This window comes from Scomber japonicus, chromosome 4 (genome assembly GCF_027409825.1).
Source record: "Scomber japonicus isolate fScoJap1 chromosome 4, fScoJap1.pri, whole genome shotgun sequence".
NCBI lineage: Eukaryota > Metazoa > Chordata > Actinopteri > Scombriformes > Scombridae > Scomber > Scomber japonicus.
The window spans coordinates 18,688,279-18,700,822 of record NC_070581.1 but is presented as its reverse complement, the minus strand read 5'-3'; the positions used below and the strand labels follow the sequence as shown (position 1 = coordinate 18,700,822).

Here is a 12,544-nt window from a genome sequence, read left to right as displayed (position 1 = left end):
CAAATTTGGAGCCTGATCTCATATATTTAGAATTATATTCTATGTCACATCAATATGATGTGATGAGGGTTTTTTAATTTCAATGGGCAACTTCAAATTAGAAAAGTTAAAACAAACTTTTTCTACATTATATATATATATATATATATATACCAGCAGTGATTTTTCACATATATAAGAGACCTGGAAAAAAAGGTTTTCAGTAACAATACATTAAAGAAAAATGTACATAACATATGTGCAAAGGTGTGTGTATTAAACGGGTGGGCAGCATGATATTATTCTCACTAGTCACAGCACTATAACAATGCTCACATCTTCATTATTGGCTTGGAGCTCCATCTCTAAGTGTTTGAACTGGGATAGTTTGGGGGAGAATAAACAACAGTCTAATGTGTTTATCAGACACTAAAGCACACACCAACAGCTGTTTACCACACAGAGAGCCAAGTCACATACAACAACAACAGCACGAGGAACATGTCATCTAATGAAGTTGCACAGTGTAAGGGATAGTGATGGTTGAAGAGGGTTTGTATCTCGGATTGGATAATATGGCCATCATACACGTGGATATCCAGCTGCTGCAATGCACTCTCTCACCCTATAGAGTTAGAAAGGGAGAGAGAAAGCTGTGTATTCTTGAAAAGCTTCCTATTCCTGATAAGCAAATAACATGATTCCACTTCAAAAATGATACACAAAGTCTGACAAAACTACATGCAGGCATACACGCATACACGCAGAGGAAAAGCTACAGAAGTAATTAATAAGTATGAATATGACATGAATATGGATACTTCACACACAAAAACACAGATGCTCACACTCATAGATCACCAACAGGCCCATCCATACATTGTCACAGCCTCCATTACTCAAATTTAACTCAGGCCTAGAATAACATTAAAAGTGATAAATGCTGGTAATGTAACTATTTCCCTTTTAAAAAGGCAGTTTACTGATTATTCTGTGAATGAATGAGCTCTCCGTGAGGTCATTGTCCATGGGAAAAAATACACAAATAGATACTGCAACTCTCTCAATTTGTCCTCACACAGAAACAGCACGGAGCGTCACTGAATGTGGTCTGACGCACTTTGTGTGCTGCATAGCATTAATTATTTAGGTTTGCAGATCTTCACTGTCAACATTGTTTGTGTGCCTTGGTCAAATGTATATGTGTATCAAAAGTCTTTGGAATAGATAATTCATTCTGACTTACTGCTCCTGATCATGAGCTGGTCTCCAGCTCATGATCAGGAGATTTCTTTTGTAAGGAATATTAATATATAATATACACTAATTTTCTATCTTGCTGAGTCTTGTTGTCACCAAGGGGTTCAGCTGATGAAACATAAAACATACAGACAGTAGTTATCCTGGAATTGTTGGTGTTTAGGCTGTGTCTTTTTTTATTTGTTTTCAGCCATGCAAACAGTTTTTTATTTCATTTTGTTCAGAGATATATGGTCCCTAGATGATGAATTCTAATGGCTGATTGCCTGATCTTACCTCTAGTGCAAAAAATGAGGTTGATCATTTTGGTTCTGAGTGACAGGTCTTCACAACTATGGAACGGATTGCCATGTAATTGTTTTCCCACCTAAACAAAATAACATCACCATCACTTACTATTTTTAATCCTAACTCTGTGTTCATTTCCCAACCTAAACACAAATATAGGTATAGGTAGGTATAGGTATAGGAATAGGTATGCAATTATTTTTTTGTATTATTTCTTTTTTTAAATATTGCCTAAGTTACTCCATAGTCTTTCCATGTACCCTCTGGCAACAACAGAAGTATCCTCAAAATTTAGAATCACTGCATGTGCAGATGGTCTGATACATTATGCTGTCTATCTTAAATGTGTACAGTATGCGAAAAATGTACACAGGATTTATACCTCACTTTGTGGTAGCGTGTCTTTACTGTCAACTAAGAATTAACTGCGTCTTCAGCAGTGGCATCAACATTTCAGTCAACATCATCACCATTGGCATTAACTGTCCAGTCCTCACACACAAGATCATTACCTCAAGCATCACGCAGCACTTTGCCAACTCTAAGGAGGATGTGTGGTTGAGGGCGTCTGACTGAGTCCAGAAGAGAGAGGCCTCTCTTGTGAGAGGAGGGCAGGATAAGTGTGGTGTTCAGGCCTGTCTGGGTCCAGGAGAGAGTGAGATGCGAGAAGGGATGGTAGGAGATAAGTCCACTTCAGCAAACTCAATGGGACACTTCAGCACAGGCACAGCTCTCACACTGAGCAACTTCTGTCTGCCTGTCATGAAAGAAAGAAAGAGAGAGAGAAATGTAAATTAGGTCAGAATTCCAACTAAAACATAACTAAGTCTAGTCTGCCTATTCTGTCATTGTTGGTATAGCTGAAACCACACCACCAATGATGTAGTGCATCTAGCAAGGGTAATGTCACTCAGGAGGCCAGTTCATCTTCACCAAGATTGCGTGTGTGTGTGTGTGTGTGTGTGTGTGTGTGTGTATATACGTCCTACAAGCACAGTGACAGAGACAGATTGGGTGTCTGAGAGGGACAGATAGCCTTACAGCCAACCTCCATTCACTCATTGAGTGAGATAAAGAACAACATTCACACAGACACACACACAGACACACACACAGACACACACTCCTCCACTGGCATCCCACCAATCGTGTTGAGAAATAACTCAACCCTTAACATGGACAAATAGGTGTGGATAAGGCCTGTGTTAGGTCCACAGAAAATTGCAGATTAATCACAAATTTCAAACAAACAGATTAGAAGAAGACTGTTGTGGTATTCAAATGGACTTATAGGATTTGTCCATGTATACACTCCGCCGTGCTGTGTGAGACTCGGGAGGGTAAGCAAGTACGAGAGTGTGTGTGAGGGTGCCAAAACAGTGACAGGCCATTCTTCTGCAAACAGGTTTTCAACAAGCTCTTATCGCTCGTCTGCTCTCTCTTGTTTCTTTCTCTCCTCTCCTTCTCTCTCCTGGTGGAGGTGCCATCTGATTACATTTCTATCATAAATATACTTTCAACTGGCAGTCTATTTGTCAGAAAGGCAGCGAACATCATCAGAAAACTGAATACAGTTACGGTGAGCTTCTGTGGCAGAGCTGCGGTTTGTGTGTGTGGGAGGGCTGGTTCTGTGTTTCCGGGTGACCTCGATGGCCTGGGCTGCCTGTCTATTAGAGCAGGGGCTATTAGACCATCAGAAAGTGGGAGCATCCCCTCTCGCCATGGTGATAAGATCAAGGCATTCCGACGGGCCAGAGCGGTCATTACCCTGCTCTCTAGCCCATAATGTCCCTCCATTAAAACACCCTGTTGCCATGGAAAGGCAGCTGCGGCCGTTTAAGTCATTTCTTGGCCCTGCTGCCTCCTTGGGTCATTGACACACACATGCACTCACACACGATGCAGCGACATGCCGTTCAATAAACAGTTACACATGCACACTGCTCTCTCTCTCTCTCATACTCATACTCATACTCATGCACAAACACGCTAAGCTCTTCTGACTGGATGCTGGCTCATATAGGGTCACGGCCACCAGGACAGCGAGACAATTGCTGAGTCACTGCCGGAGCAGCAGGACAGAGAAGGATGACAGATTTTACAGTAAGAGGAATCTGGCATGCTGAGTCATCATTTGGTCTGACAGAATTCAGCCAAACACAAACAAGGATAACCAGACAGATAGGCGGCTGACAGAAACACAAACACAAACAGGCATATGCACAGCACTAACATTGATCAGGATAAACAAACACCTCTGGCTGTTCTGAAGATTTTGTGTCAAACAAACCCGACCCCCTATCCTTCTAATCCTCATTTGGCCACTTATAAACTTTCATCTGAGTCATCAGTAGAATCGGCAGAAATTCTGAAGAACTGTTTTACCTAATTTAGTGTTTGAATGTTGCTCTTTTTGCATTACACATTTTTATGCACCTACACACAAATTTACTTAGATTGCACTTTGTGAAATGATAATTTAATAAGGAAATCTTGAAATATGAGCTAAACTTGTGTGAAGTAATAAAAATTACATATTAAGAACAATCCTTCCTTCATTAGAACCTCCCTGTGTTTACTATTTCACATCTAACTCATGTCTAAGTATATATTAGACAAGTGGTGAATCACTTTTCAAAAAAGGCTAAACATGATAGATAATAATAAATCACACCATGAAAAATGTAAATATCCCCTTCTGACATCTTTTTAAGACATTTTAAGAATGAATTACTTGTAATAATAATGTGTCTGTGGTATGATTTTTCCACAAAAAAAGTTAAATTACTTCATCATTCATCTCCTTTTTCTTATTAACTGAAAAATATTAAATATATGAATATGTAAATATTGTTAATTTCAAAAGATAAACTGACACAAAGATTTCCCCTACTTGACCGAAAAGTCAAAAATTATGAGTCTTCTGAAGTCCCAAAGCATTGCAGACACCATTAGTCTTTATGAATGCTACAGTACTCAAGCGACTGAAGTGTACAGTATACAGAGACCAAACTGAATCAAATGATATGTAATTTTGTTCTTATTGCATACAAAGTATCTCACCAATAAATGGCACAAGACACACAAATGTACAGCATTAATCAGAAATATGACTACTGCCAACAGCATCTGCTTTAACAGATTGGTCTGCATTGACCTCTGGTGGCTGAACTGAAACATGAGGATCTCAACCTAAAAGCTGTCTGTTTCAGTGTCTTCTCCTCTCTGTAGCCCCAGGTGGGCCCAATTTGCTCTCCCAACTTCGTTGGCTAAGTGCTAAAGACACAACACTAATCTAAAGAAAACAGACAACCATTATCAGGTTCTTGTACGATTTAACAGAATTTTTATGCTTAGCGTACAATTTTCTTCATTAGTTCACACAGCAGTGTTTCCCACACATAGACTAATTCGTGGCGGTGCGCCACAGATTCAACACCGGCCGCCACATATTGAGTTTCGTTATTAATTTTTTTTTTTTACGCTAATTAAAAAATACGCATCGTATTCGTTAAGCTGCATTTCCTTTTTCCTTTCTCTGCTCTCCCTGTCTCCCGTCTCTCTGTCACTCACGCGTCTCTCTCACATAGCTCACACACACAGCCCCCCCCCGTCGGCCGGTTTACCGAAACCAACCCCCCCCCCCCCCCCGGTCGGTCGCCGGACTACCACCACACATTGCCTTCAGATCTGTGGGAAACACTGCACAGTGGTGGAAAACGTATTCAGATCCTTTGGTTAAGTAAAAGTACCAATACAACAATGTTAAAATACCCCTTTACAAGTAAAAGTCCTGCATGAAAAATCCAACTTAAGTATAAGTATTAGCAGCAAATGTAGTGGTTTGGTCCCTCTGACATTATTATATATGACATTACATCATTAATACTAAAGTGTCAGTGTGTAAAGCAGCATGATATACTGCTGTAGCTGCTGGAGGTGGAGCTAGTTTGAACTACTTTATATACAGTTATCTAGTTTAGACCAGTGGTTTCCAACAAAGAGGTTGAGCCCCTCCAAAGGGTCACCAGATGATAAATCTGTGGGGTCATGACATGAATAATGGGAGAGGAAAGAAGAAGAAGTTCTGATACTGTTTTCAGTTTTTTGAGTTTTTCTATCATCTTTGTTTTTTGCTGAAATATTGGATCATTTAAACATTTATTGAAATGAAACCATGTGAGAAGTTTAGAGGGAAAATCAATATTTGGTTGAGCATTTAACAACTCAGACATCTGAAATGTGATCCCAAATACACACTACTTTTTGTAAAATGTCAAAAGACAAAAAGGTTGAAACCACTGGTTTCATCTATAACAATGTGTTATATTATCCATTGTGTAAAAGCTTCATCAAGTAACTGAAGCTTTCAAATAAATGTAGTGGAGTAGAAGGTAGCTTATAATATTTCCCTCTGAAATGTAGTGGAGTGGAAGTATGAAGTAGCAAAACATGGAAATACTACATTTACTAATACTAATACACATCAGCTGAGCATTTATCTTCAAATCAAAACTTTATTTAATTTCACGTTGTCAAGCTAGTGTCTACTTGGTTACTGTTGCCTGTTTTCCTGTAAAAAAGTAAGGTTGCTACTATATTTTGTATATTGTATACCGTGTTTGAGATCTCGGTTAGCGTTAGTTAGCAAAGTTAGCATGCTACTTATTTACAAATATTAACTAAAATGTCACATTTATACTGTTGAAATGAAATCATGGGCTACACCGCACAGGTGTACTTACCACGACACTCTGTCATCTGATTATGTTTATGCACGTATGGTCCACAGCTGCATTATTTATATTAGTGTCACTCTTCGCTGTCTCATTTCTGCTTCCATGTTCAAATGTAGCTCCATTATACAGTAGCTAGCTAACCTAGCTGCCTGTTGTTATTGTGATACTCAGCAGCAGCAGCATTGTGTCTAAGGTGGATTTTTATAGAGCACAGAAAGTGACAAAAGCATAAATAAGTGCATAAATAAATCAATGAAGAAATATAGAAATACTGAAATAAATAAATATAAATGCATAAAGAAAGAAATGTAGAAATATAGAAAGACAGAAAGAAATTCATAGATAAAGACATGTACAAATAGAAATATCCTTAATAAAAAGATAATTTGTAAACATGTAGAAAATAAATACAAGACTGTAATTCAGTTGTGTCTTTTTTCAATACTACCAAAATGTGTCTATTCATGTGTTTATTTATGCTTGTGTCTTTTTTTATGCTCCATAAATTGTTCCCTCTGGCACAATAAAGTTTTTTCTGTCTTCATTTTTTCCCCTTTTCACTCCCACCTAGTGGATACACGTAGCAACAACTATCTAAATTAAACTTACTAATACATTGATATATTTTAGCCCTACGGTTATATTACTAATATCACAATGTGCAACAGTTGCATAACTCTTCTGTTTTTGGATTTGGGGATTTGGGACTTTTGGGATCTATGTGAGATTTTGCTTTGATAGAAGGATGAAGTCACATCAAACAAGTCTATCAAAAGCCAGAGTGGATTATGTGAATGATGAGCAGATAGACTTGGGTTTTTTTTCCTATAATCATAGACTGCTGATGGTGCAAAGATGTCTGTAGTTGTAACATACTTTATTGCTTATGTAAGAACTTCTGACACACCATGTCTGCCACAGCAGGCCTAGTGTACTCCCACTGTACTGTAGACTGTATTCTTACGTCAGTCTCTGTATGTGGGATATGAAAAACTTTCCAACAAACTGAGAGAGTGAAATGGAAAGACAGTAGATTTATGATCCTCTCTGGTTCTTCACTAGTTCCATTAAGAGCAAATGCCCCAGAAGAAGGCGTGCCAGCTGCAGATGTTGCCTGCAGCACAGCCTGTCCAAAATACAGGACCAGATACATCTAGATGCCTGGATGAGCTACAAAATAGGCATGGGCCGGTATGAGATTCTGGCGGTATGATAACCATAAGCAAAAAAATCACGGTTTCACGGTATGGCGGTATTGCGCAATAGCTCTAAAATGTTCCTAAAAGGAAGAAAAATAAAGACAGACATGTTCATTTAACCTGAATCTGTAATGACAGTGAGAGGTGGTCGTGATACTCTACACTGCAGCTGCTCCACCTGAGGGGTTTCTGACCAGCACTTCCTGTCTTTGACCAGACTAAAAACAGCTCATACCTCAAGAACGGTATGAGGAAGGAAAGGAAGGAGGGAAGGAAGGAAGGAAGGAAGGAAGGAAAGAAAGAAAGGAGGGAAAAGGGATTAGGAAGGAAAGGAAGGAGGGAAAAGGGATTAGGAAGGAAAGGAAGGAGGGAAAAGGGATTAGGAAGGAAAGGAAGGAGGGAAGGAAAGACAAAAGGAAGGAAGGAAGGAAGGCAGGATTTATATGACCAGACCATAAACAGCTCATACCTTAGGAACGGTATGACAGAAAATTTGGCGGTTTCGGTTATCGTGGCTTTTTCAAATCGCGGTATACCTTGAACACGGTTATCATCCCATGCCTACTACAAAATGCATCTGATGTTGAAGCACAGATGACTCAGCAGGCCCGCCAAAAGATTCAAGAGAGTCTGAAAAAGGCCAAGTAGTTTCAGCAATACAAGTAAGAAAGTCTTCAATTAGATTAAAGGATATAGTTACCCACAATATAAGATACTATATTCAGATTTCATAGCCATTCTAAAGTACTTTTATTATACTTATTTATTATACAGTCACACAATTTTTGTTAATTTGAAGTGCACATAAACAGAACATCACAATGCCTTTGAATGGCTAAAGAGAAATGTTAAAACACAGTCACATGAAACATTCTCTTCAAAATATGAATATCTGATGCTCAGTTGTACACAGTAAGTATAACAAAAAAAGTAAAAATAAGTAAAGATAAGTAGCCTGCTCTTTTGTCCCATCCTGTCTTTATTACTTCCCCTTCTGTGTTACTATTTTTATAAAGCAGAAATGAGTTATTTTCCACACAAAGTAGGACATTCTCAGTAACATCTTTATGCAAATGTACAATATCCTGTGGAGACTTAAACCACAAGTGAGTAATTGCTGTCAATCTTGTTTTTTATGTAAACTATGACTGTTCTGCCAAGCGCTCAAACATAACCAGTCTAAACAAAGTTCCCCTGCAGTGGTTAAGGGCTGTCTAGACAATGTGACAGTGTTTTTTCCACTGTGACTCTGCTTTTCTTCTTTACTTGCCGGCATTTACACTGATTCTACCTCTGCAACCTACATTTCTTTAGCTAACTTGGGTTTAGCACCCAAGGCAGGAAGGATGGCCGAGCACCCTTCACTCATTGTAAATATATGTTTGTGACTATAAATGTGTGGCAGTCCACTTTATGTATTACTTCATCCAAATAAGCATTGATGTAATCCATGTTGTCCAACAACACAGGGCTCAGCTAAGCCCCAATAAATACCATCATAACTTCAAACCCTGCATCAACAAACGAGAAGATCTGCCTCACTGTATATGAAAACACGGTAAGACACGTCATCTGTACTAGTAAATCATGTTTTATTATAGCTAATCTCATGAACCTGTAAGATTATGAATTTAGGAACAGCTTTATGTTAAACGTGCATTAAACCTGAGTAGAAGCAGATAGTTAACATTAATAACTTGTTGCTCAACATTTAGGTCTCATCAATGCAAAGACAAGTACTTACATTAATATCCTCATTTATTGCATTATGTGAGTTTGTAAGAGATACTAACATGACATATTTCCTGTCCAACAGAAAGTTGTGCCGCTGACTGTGAAGAACTCTGGTCTCAAAACTGTTTATTTGAGTTTTCGGACTTTTGACTTCGTAAGGAACATTTTCACCGTCAGAGATTCTCATTGAAACAGTATCAAGACCATAGGCGGCACCAAGGAGGGGCTTGCAGGTGCTTTAGCTCCCCCTAGTGGTGGCTCAGCACCCCCATGAAATCAAATAAAAATTAATTCAATACAATATATTTTTTAAGACATTTTATCTTGTGCCACTTGTATCTGATTTCTGCCTAAAAAAGAATAAAATAAATTGTGTTACAAAGTATATTTCATTTTCTTGACATTAACGCGAGGTCAAAGTTGAAGTGTCAGGAGTCACGTATTTGGGCACCATTTATGTTTGGCTAGTAGCTTCATGAGTAGCTTGATGTATCGGCTGCAAAATGAAGCGTTTCCTCATCTCAAATAAAAGAAAACGGACTACTTCGCCAAAAAGTGACCCCAGAGGAAAGACCGATAACATACCGGACCAACCTCTCGACAGCAACAACAACTTTGTGGAATCCGACGGCACAGCCGCGATATCAGATAGCCCTACTCGTCCTCCTAGCTTGGAGCCCGCGGCCGCGGCTACGGTTACTGATGTGGAGAAAGACACCGTTATGGACCGGAGCGGCAGCAGTACCTCATGTCACTACCCGATGTGAGTCGCCTACCCGATGTGAGTCTGACATGCGCAGTAGCGTTCTCGATCGTCCACCATCTTGGACGGTTATGTACGGCAACTCTGCTTGGAAAAAACGCCCCCAGACTCAAAACGCGATACGCGAAATAAATCAGTTGTATAAACATATAAATATAAATAAAATAAATCAATCGTATGAATGTATAAATATGAATAAATATAAATAGTTTGGTTGTAAATAGTTGTCAGAGGTTAAGAGTAAGTATACATATCATGGAAATATCTGGAAATCAGACATGTATAAATATAAATAAAATAAATCAATAGTATAAATACATAAATATGAATGAATATAAATAGTTTGGTTATAAATAGTTGTCAGAGGTTAAGAGTAAGTATACATATCATTGAACTATCTGGAAATCAGACATGGAAATAAAATAATACGAGGTAATAGTAATAATAATTATATCTATCTATCCACTATCTTATCTATCTATATTTTTATTGATATACCGTATTTATATTATATTATTTTATTATATACATATATAAAATAGATAGATAAGATAGTATATATATACACAATATATATCTATATATAGCTATAAAATAGATAGTTAAGATAGTATATATATATCTTTATATAATATATAAATATATATAGATAGATACACACTATCTTATGTATCTATCTGTTTTATTTATATATTTATATCATATTATTTTATTATATATATGTATATGTATATATAGATATATTGTACTATAAACATATTATATATTTTATATTTTTTCAATTGAGAATGGTATAAACTAACAGAAGTTTTTAACATTACATTACATCCATTTCACATTCATAGAGCTTTGATTTTGGAACAGTTTTGTTAACGAAAAAAAGGCCAAGATTTATCTGATGTGTGATGTGCACTCTTTTATACTTTGTTATAGACACAGGTACCACCCTTTCTAGTTCTGTCACAGCTCCTCCACTCACCTGATGGACTTCCTCAGCTGTTGTTTTGATGCAGACAGATATTTAAACTGTGGTATGCATGCCTCTGTTTGACACACTATCACAAGACCATTTCAAATGAATGAATGCTCAAGCCAGTACTGAAAGTTTGTTAACTTTTAGTTTATAACTTTGAAGGACCAAAGAATTCCATTGAACATGAACCAAACATTTTAATCTAAAAATACAAAAATGTGTTTCCATCAAATTAATGTCAGAGATGGAAAAAACAAAAGACAGAGCTTAAACAGTACTGTCAAAGAATTTAAATCTTGAATTTTAACCACATGCTTTAAAAAATGAATATAAACAATGGAGGAAACTAAAGACACATGTATGTACATAGCTATATGAAAAATTGTGCACATATTCAAGTAAAGACAATTTTATGTAATCACATAAGAAGATATGACTATACTCTTTAATTTAAAGAGACCCAACATTCCCCCATGAGCAACACTTGGCGACTCCGTAATGGGAAGAAACCTCAGGCAGAACCAGGCTCTAGGTGGGCAGCCATCTGCCTTAACCGGTTGGGGTTGATACAGAAAGAGAGAGAAAGACTGAAGCAATCTGAATCTGGAGCATACAGGTATGTAGTTGATTAAGGCAGAAGGATGATTGTCAACAGTGCAGTCTCCCGATCATCTTCATCTTTTCCTGAAATTGCACAAAAATAACGATATTAGTACAACAGATATTATAGTAAACTTGAAGCTATATGGCACTGTCTTTTAAACATGTGTCCACACACTCAGTAGATATTACAGTTAATAAAACAAATTAAGCACCAGTTCTACCTCATACTAGTTAACTTTACCTCAGTGTCTTGTGTTGGGATGCTGTACTCTCCTCTCAAGAGCTTCCTTCCCTGGAACTGCACCTCTTGTCATTGATGCCGTCAGTGTTGAAGAAATTGAAGTTAGGCAGACAAAGTACAAACTACCAAATCAGCTTCTTACTGAGAGTGGAGACTGGAAGCATGTCATTTAAACACAATTGACGTAGATGTCCAGCTCTGATTTGATCACCCTCTCCTACTGTTAATCTGAAGTAAGACAACAAGAAATTGAAAATAAGATAAGTTAGGCATTGCTCCCACAGAGAAAGTACAAACTACCTAATCAGCTTCTTACCGAGAACAGGTGTCATTTAAACACAATTGGCTTCATTGTGTTTGCCATAGATGTCCAGCTCAGACTTGATCACTCTCTCCTAGTCTTTTAGACTGTCAATCTGAATTAAGACAACAAGAAGATGGAAATAAGTTAAGTATTGTGTTGATCCTACAGACAAAGTACAAACTACTGACATCAGGCTCTTACCGAGAGTGGAGACCGAAAGGGTGTCATTTAAATTGACGTAGATGGGGAGGCAGGTACTTCAGGAGGATGATGAGGATGACTTTACTGTATTTGGCGTAGATGTCCAGCTCAGATTTGATCACTCTCTCCTAGACAGTCCTCTAGACTGTCGATCTGAAGTAAGACAAGTTGGGCATTGATCCCATAGACAAAGTACAAACTACCAAATCTGGTTGTTACCAAGAGTGGAGAATGGAACAATGGCCACACAAACAGTTTAG

General features: G+C 37.9%; 1 long non-coding RNA gene across 1 annotated transcript; it reads right to left on the bottom strand.

The window, feature by feature from the left end:
• Window positions 1-11,962: 11,962 nt before the first annotated feature.
• LOC128357891 (uncharacterized) lies at window positions 11,963-12,341 on the bottom strand. Its single transcript, XR_008321232.1, has 3 exons — window positions 12,285-12,341; window positions 12,096-12,195; window positions 11,963-12,007 (listed from the first exon to the last, which is right to left on the bottom strand). It is a non-coding gene; the product is annotated as an uncharacterized LOC128357891 (long non-coding RNA).
• Between the last annotated feature and the right edge of the window lie 203 nt (window positions 12,342-12,544).